This window comes from Pan troglodytes, chromosome 1 (assembly GCF_028858775.2).
Source record: "Pan troglodytes isolate AG18354 chromosome 1, NHGRI_mPanTro3-v2.0_pri, whole genome shotgun sequence".
In the NCBI taxonomy this organism is placed as follows: Eukaryota; Metazoa; Chordata; class Mammalia; order Primates; family Hominidae; genus Pan; species Pan troglodytes.
This window is the reverse complement of record NC_072398.2, coordinates 226,273,155-226,281,521: the sequence shown is the minus strand read 5'-3', so window position 1 is coordinate 226,281,521 and position 8,367 is coordinate 226,273,155. Positions and strand designations below refer to the sequence as shown.

The 8,367-nt window shown below is 48.7% G+C and overlaps 1 long non-coding RNA gene across 1 annotated transcript; it reads left to right on the top strand.

Moving 5' to 3' along the window:
- The first annotated feature begins 226 nt into the window (after positions 1-226).
- On the top strand, positions 227-8,091 carry LOC107974618 (uncharacterized). Its single transcript, XR_001717477.4, has 3 exons — positions 227-547; positions 5,079-5,304; positions 7,261-8,091. It is a non-coding gene; the product is annotated as an uncharacterized LOC107974618 (long non-coding RNA).
- The last annotated feature ends 276 nt before the right edge of the window (positions 8,092-8,367 follow it).

Below are 8,367 nucleotides of genomic sequence, written 5' to 3'. Positions count from 1 at the left end.
TTTTATTTTGTTGCATTTGCTTTTGGGTTCTTCATCACGAATTCTGAAAGACATTCTTTTAAAAACAAACTCTCAGGCATGCCAGTGGCAACTGTGCCCCTGAAGGGGTGGTGGCCCACGCACAGCTTCCGTCCCCCATCAGTCCACGCACAGCTTCCGTCCCCCATCAGTCCACGCACAGCTTCCGTCCCCCGTCAGTCCACGCACAGCTTCCGTCCCCCGTCAGTCCACGCACAGCTTCCGTCCCCCGTCAGTCCACGCACAGCTTCCGTCCCCCGTCAGTCCACGCACAGCTTCCGTCCCCCGTCAGTCCACGCACAGCTTCTGTCTCCCGTCAGTCCGGTACTCCAGCAGCGGTGAAAATCTCCTCAGTTCTTGTCTGTTCCATCAGGCCAGCCCACCATCTGAGCCCCAAACTCGAGTGCTCACCCTGCAGCCCGGGTTGGGATGTCTGTGCTCCAGGCTGGAGACCACAGTGAACCTCCGCACAGATGTGCCTCCACCACCAGCTGTGTGCCTGCTGCTCTGTAGCCCCTGGGATTCACAGGTAAGCCAGGTGTAAGGTTTGGTAAAAATGAATTCCAGCACCCTCGCTTGTGCCTGTGGGGTGCCCTGTGGCTTCCCCACGATTTCTGCAAGCGTGGGGCCTCTGCCATCCTACTTCCATCTGCTCCCGGTTTGGCATCCGCTGAGCTCTCTTGACTCACTGTCTCTCACTCAGCTGTCTCTTCTCTTGTCTCTGCGATGAAGCTTCTAGCATTCTCAACCCCGACTCCCAACACCTCCCCACATACTCTGCCTGCATCAGACCTGACAAAGGTTTCTTCAGGGGGATTTTATAGTCAGAATGGCAGAGTAGAGGAAGGCAGGTGGGAATATTGGCAGCCCTTTGGCCATCCAGCCACTTCTCAAAGGCTGTGCTTTCTGGAAGGTTCTCCAATTAGAAGCACCCACCAATCGGAAAAATTAAATCAAGGAAGTTCCTGGAACAAAGAAGGACTCAGTGCTTTAGTTCTGGATGCCCGAGTAGCAGGCATTGTGGAAGGATCTTCACACCAGCTCCTGAGCCTGCATTCCTGTGTCAGCAAAACACCATCATAGTGTCAGCATCAAATCCTGTAACCGGCTGTGAGAGGCTCTGGGCCGGGCTCTGTACACACAGGACCCCTGAGACGTCACTCCACCTTTGGATGTGAAATGTCCAGGGTTCAGCCCTCTGCGAACTGGAGGGGGACCCCAGGCACCCACCCCACCTTCTCTAATGAGTCCATGGCCCCCTATCTCCTGCACCTTAAGGGACCTGGAACCTTAACGGTCCCCACGCACCCTCCCCTGTCTCTGTGAACCTGCCACTGAAGGCCTCTGCCGGAGCTGCTTCCTCTCACAGGCCAGAGCAATTTACCTGAATCATTTATGGTGGCATAAAGGTGGGGGAACATTTGGAATCCTGAGTGGCCCCTTGGGAACCACTGCCACTCTGCAGCATTCCCAGGGAGCCCCCAGCCCTTACCCAGGCTCAGGGGGCGGGGGGAACCATCTCCCTGCAGCCAAATCCCACTTCCCATGGCTCTCCAATGGATTTTATTCTAAAGCACATTTACTGCTGGAAACTAATTCAACGTGCCTCAGAATGGTTGAAATCATCACATAAGCAGCTGACCTTTAAAGACGGGGCCAGAGGTGGCAAGACACAGTTGCATCGGCTCAGGGTAAGGAGCTGCTGCAGGGGACAGGTCTGTGCCCGCTGCAGGGGCTTTGAGTAGAAACGTCAGGAGGCAGAGCCTCCAACTCACAGCACAGGCAAAGCCGGAGTGGGGCACACAGGGATCCCACCTGGCCCCCGCCACCCACCTGCAACATGGGAGACCAGCAATAGAGGTGTCAGTGAACTGAGATGCAGGATAGGACGCACACATTGATAAATCAGACTTGGCCCTATGCCTGCCAGCCCGGCAGAAGCTGCTGACCAGGCTCTGGGCATCCTGAGCTCCCTTTACTCTGAGCTGCCCTTCCCTGCCTTCACTGGCCCAATCCCCTCCACCATTTGTAAATCTGCTTTTCACCCAGCAGTGAACCTCCACCCCAGCACCTTTCCATCCCATATGGGAATTTCCTTCCCAGCACTTTGCACACCTGAAACTTGAGCAGAACGCTGATTTCTTCCGGGTAGGGCTAAACTGAAGAGACTGCATCTTACTCACTGTTCGGTGTTTCCAGCACATAGTAGGCACACAGCAAAATGATAAAAATGAAGAGCAAATGTCTATCACACATACGTTCAACCTCCCTACTAATCAAAGAAATGGAAATTAAAATGAGATTCCCTTTCACCTTCAAACTGATTTTTTTTTAAATTCATAAATGAAAAGATACAATTCCAGGCAGGTAAGGTTAGAGGAAGACAGACTTTCCCAAACACTGAGGACAGGGGATATAAATGGGCATAGGCATCTAGAAAACAACCTGTCACTTTATGTCTATCAGCTAGACTAGGCCAAGTTATGCTATAGAAATAACAATGGAAAATCTACCAGGGCACAGCAAAGCTCTGACCCTTCCTCACACCACATGTCGGGAGCAGTGGGTGTTAGGCTGCAGGGAGTGCTCTGGGCGTCATAGTGTTCCTCACTCTTGGACCCAAGCTGATGAAGCAGAAAACATCTAGAATGTTGTTGCAGAATATGGAGGAGGAAAAGAAATGTGCCATAACAAGAATTGGCTCTTAAACTTTTGCCCAGTGATGGCACACATCACTTCTGCTCATATTTCATTGGCCAAAACAGTCACATGGTCATGTGCTTTGACTTCAAGCACAACTATGTGATGAAGGAAGGAAGGAAGGAAAGAGGGAAGGAAGGAAGGAAAGAAGGAAGGAAGGAAGAAAAAGAAAGAAAAGAGAGAAAGAAAGAGAAAGAGAGAGAGAGATGGGTGGGTGGATGGATGGGATGGATGGATGGATGATGGATGGACAGATGATAGACAGATAGATAGATAGATAGATAGATAGATAGATAGATAGATAGATACATACATACATACATACATACATACATACATACATAGATGAATAGGTGGATAGATGAATGGATAGATAGATAGACAAAGGCATAGCTAGGTGCATAGATAGATGGACAGGTGGATGGATCAATGGATAGGTAAATAAACAGATGATAGGTAGATGCATAGAGAGATAAATAGATAGGTAGATGAATGGATGGATAGGCGGATGGATGGATGAATTAGATAGACAGAGTAGGGGGGAAAGAATGGATAAACAAATGTATGCTCCATGAGAGCATAAATTTTTTTTTTTTTTTTGAGACAGAGTCTCGCACTGTGGCCCGGGCTGGGGTGCTGAGGTGCAATGGCACAATTTCAGCTCACTGCAACCTCCCCAGCTGGGATTACAGGCTCACACTAACACACCCGGCTATTTCTATGTATTTTTAATAGAGACAGGGTTTCGCTATGTTAGTCAGATGGGTCTCAAACTCCTGACCTCATGATCCGCCTGCCTTGGCCTCCGAAAGTGCTGGGATTACAGGCGTGAGCCACTGCACCCGGCCGACTTTTGTTGTTTTTAATGGCAATGATTTTTATCTGTTTTGAACAGCACTTCACACATACTACCTTTTTGTTAGCTGGATGGAGGATGGATAGATGGATGGATGGATGGATGGATGGGTGATGGGTGGATGATGAATGGATGATGGATGGATGGTGGATAGAATGATGGGTGGATGATAGTTGGAAGGATAATGGATGGTTGGATGATGGATGAATGATGGATGGATGGTGGATGGATAATAGATAGATGGATGAGGGATGAATGATGGATGAATGGATGATAGAGGGATGAATGATGAATGGATGGTGGATGGATAATGAATGGATAATGGATAATGGATGATGGATGAAGGATGGATGAATGGTTGACAGATGGATGATGGATGGATGAATGATGGATGGATGAATGGATGATGGGTAGATAATGGATGAATGGATGGTGGATGATGAACAGATGGACAGATGGATGGATGATGAATGGATGATAGTTGGATGGATGGATGATGAATGGATGATGGGTGGATGGATGAATGAATTAAATAGATAGAGTCGGGGAAAAGAATGGATAAATAAACATGTGCTCGATGAGGGGATAGACTTTTGTTGTTTTTAATGGCAATGATTTTTATCTGTTTTGAACAGCACTTCACACATAGTACCTCTTTGTTAGCTGGATGGAGGATGGATGGATGGATGGATGGATGGATGGATGGATGGATGGATGATGGGTGGCTGATTGTTGGATGATATATGAATGGATGGTGGATGGGTGATGGATAGATGGATGGATAATGGATAATGGTTACATGGGTGATGGATGGATAATGGATGAATGGATGATGGATGAATGGATAATGGATGATGAATGGATGGACAGATAGATGGATGAGATTGGATGATAGTTGGATGGATGGATGATGGGTGGATTGATGAATGAATTAGATAGATAAGAGTCAGGGGGAAGAGTGGATAAACATATGCTCCATGAAGGCATACACTTTTGTTGTTTTTAATGGCAATGATTTTTATCTGTTTTGAACAGCACTTCACACGTAGCACCTTTTTGTTAGCTGGATGGATGATGGATGATGGATGGATGGATGGATGGATGGATGGATGGACAGACGGTGGATGGGTGGCTGATAGATGGATGATGGATGGATCATGAGTGGATGATGAATGGATGATGGATAGACAGATGGATAAAGGATGGATGGATGAGAAGTGAAAGAGCACTAGCAAGAGCAAGAGTGAAGGCGGAACTAAGAGCAAGCCCATACATGGAAAAAATCAACCTACATGGCCCATAAGGAAAGGATCTAATCTCTCCATGGCTGAATGGTGTTGGAAGAGAAGTCTTATTTTTAATATAAATTCAGTTGTGTCCCAAAAATATACATTTGGGGCATTTGGGGTGTTATGATCTTTGTTTTGTTACTGTAATTTCAGAGAAATGCTCAAAGACTCTAAGGAGTTTTCTCTCTTCTCTCTCTGTCTCTTTCTCCCTCTAGCTCTCTCTCCCTCCCTTCCTCCCTCCCCCACCCTTCTCCACAGCCTTCCTTCCTCCCCTCCCGCTTCACAAGAGCACATTGAACACCACCTCTGTCATGTCCCAAGCCAGGCACCAAGGTCACAAGCATATTCCACTCCTCCCACCCTTCAAGTGCTCACAGGTTACTGGAAGAGAAACAAGTAAACAGGTCTTCAGGACACAAGAGACACAGCACAATGACAGAGGTAAATCCAGGGAATGGGGAACCAAGATAACTGGCATCTGATGATTCAGGAGGATCAGGGAAAGTAACCCAGAAAATGTGGCACCTGAACTATCTCCTGAAAGATGAGGAAGAGTTGGTCAGGTCAACGCTGGGTAGCAGCTTACAGGACAGGAACAGTGCAGACACAAATGAGACTTAGAAAGTGTATTCATCAGCTCAGACCAACTGCCATAACAAACAATCCCAACACCTTAGTGACTTCATAAAATCCAAGTTACATCTCACCACCAGGCAGCCATCCAAAACTTGTGTTCCTGGACAGATGGTGCTCCTGGCTGGCTCCCTCCCAAGCAGACCAAGGTCCTTCCATCCTCTAGGTCCTTGGAGTCACTCTCCCTCCATCCAGAGTCACACTGTGAGGGCGTCATGGGCCAGAACCAGAAGGGGTGCACTTTGCCTGTTCCTCCCACTATCCGTGGCCAGAAAGTAGTCGCCTGGCTGCCCCTAACTGCAAGGAGGTCCAGGAAATGTCATCTGGCTGAGTACCAGGAGGATAAAGGAAATGTCTATCCAGTTTGGAAATAATCGTACTGACTCCCTCCCCATTACCCCCACCCAGGCCTGTGCATTCTGGGCGATTCCCGTGGCCATCCGCACAGATCTGCAGCCACCGGTGCCCACTGCACTGTCCTCACAGGGGTACCGTGGCTCCCTCCTGAGAGCCAAGGCACAGATTCTGGAAAGGACTTTACTCCCTGCTCCTGGCTTCTAAGCAACAATAATGCAAATGAACAATCCAGAAGACTTCATTCTGGGTGTTTTCATATCAACTCGCTAGCCCACATCACAGAAGTAAAAGACATGAGGCAGAGTGAAAGGGACAGAAGATGAAACAGGAAGATGAGATGTTCTGAGGTTCCATCCTCAGCTTTCCTGGAAGTTTATCCATTTGTCCGTTCAACACACAGACAGTGTGCGCGTCCTCTGTGCCCAGCTCTGCCAGCAGCTGGGGATGTTTCGTGAAGATGGGAGGATTCAGTCCTGTTGGGGAAACAGCAGTGAAAACCCAGTGTGATGGGCAACAGTGGTGGAGCTGAGGGTGGGGAGTCCAGGGAGGCTGCTGCCTCGAGTGGGATGGGGTCTGGGATGGGAAAGGCCAGGGCCATTCGCCAGCTAATAGGAGAGGGAGAGCATCCCTGCCAGAGCCTACAGCCTGAGCCAGACCCCAGGGCAGACAGAAGCCAGGCCTGAGAGTGGCCTCCATGCAGCAAAGCAGGGGGATAAGGACAGAGAGGAGGGAGAGAGATGGCTTGGGACCAGGAGCCCCTGAGGACTAGGAGGCCCCATAGGTAGGAGCAGCTTTGAGGGGCAGGAGGCTGAGCTTCCAGTGTCTCTGAAGGAGGGGGAGAAGCATCATGAGTCTTGCACAGTGGAATGACTAGCGTTTCTTGCCCTACCAGTTAAATAGGAGGGCAAGAGAATAATTCTGTCCAAGCATAGGAATGGATGTGGTATCCTGGTGAGGAAAAGACCTGAGACAAAAAACCAAAATGATTACAGAAGCCAAGCTAAAGCAGTTAAGTCTCCCTAAATCTTTGTGTCCAGAGACAAAAGGTGTGTGGCCAAAGAATGGAAATTTAACTAGACAGAAAGCAGTTACCCTTCAAAGGCACACCAGTGACCACAAGACTTCCTTGAGGCTCAGAGGAGATGGTTTTAAAACAAACCACAGAATACTTGATGTTCCGCCCATGAGAAAGGGAATACCAATGGGAACCCAAAAAGATTCCAGAGATGCTAAGATTTCTGGATGGGGGGAAGGGAAGTCCGTGATACAGACATTTGGGTAAATCCCTAATTTTCCAGGGTCAACATCTTGGAAGACAATTTCCACAGGCTTCTCAACCAGGTTTCTCATCTGGACTGCTGACACAAAAATGATGTAAGTGACTATTTTCTCAATTGTCCCAAATAGCTAGAACCATTCTGGATGCAAAGGAGAGAAGTTGATTCATCGCAACAACAGATGCTGTCGGCCCTTCGGGCTGAATTCCCGGGACCCACATCTCATCCTGCTTGTCAAACCTCTTGATTCAGTGAATCCCTGGTTCATTCAGAAAACAAAACTCATCACTTTCAAAGCCAAAGAATCATCATGAGGAAGCTTCATGTACATTTCCAAAATGTAAAAGAAAATATTCCAAGAGCACTGGTCTTCGAAACAGACCGCGGAGGGTTAAAAGCCAAGGCCTCCTCCCACAAATAAAAGAAACCCAAAATGTTCTACCTGTTTTATCTAAACAACGACGCAATAAACAGCTTGAAAACTTATCAGGTATTGAGAAATACGTGGTTTATCAAGGAAACCCAAGATAAGAGGAAGGCAGAGAAACAACCGCGGTCAACAAGCGGGGGCTGTGGCGCCCTGGGGGCTCCGCAGTGGGTTCCTCGGGCTGAGCACTGAACATCAGCACTGCCTGGGGGAAGCTCGTTGACTACAGCATCTTAGGCCCCACCGAAGAGAGGTTGGAGATGCAGCCAAGGATGGCATAATTGTAACCAGTTCCCCAGCTGATCCTTATAAAGAGGCAGATTTGGGAACCGCCACTGCCACCCAGCACAAATTCAGTCCTGACTCCCTTCCTGGGGCTTCAGAAGGCAGGAGCTCTTCCCAAGGACGCTGCCCAGCTCCACCTGGAGCCAGGTGAGGGTCCAGAGGCACAGCGCCCAGCCCTTGTCTCACAAATGTACTACATACACATGTGCACACACACAATTAATGTACATATGCATACATGTGTATTCATGTGTATGCACACATGTGCACACATACACGTATGTACACACGTGTGCGCACATGCATGTTCAAATGTACTTCCACACACGTGCATGTCAGCACACCTGTACACATACAAATGCACAAGCACACATGCCAGCACACACCATGCATGCCCAGGCACAATCCTCCATTCCTGAGGTGAGAAGGAAGTTGGAGTTCTGGCAAAACCATCCGCCTCCTCACCGGCTTCCTGCCAGGCCAGGGGAAGGGCTCTCTGGTTCTGCGCTCCTTTGGTGATGAGCA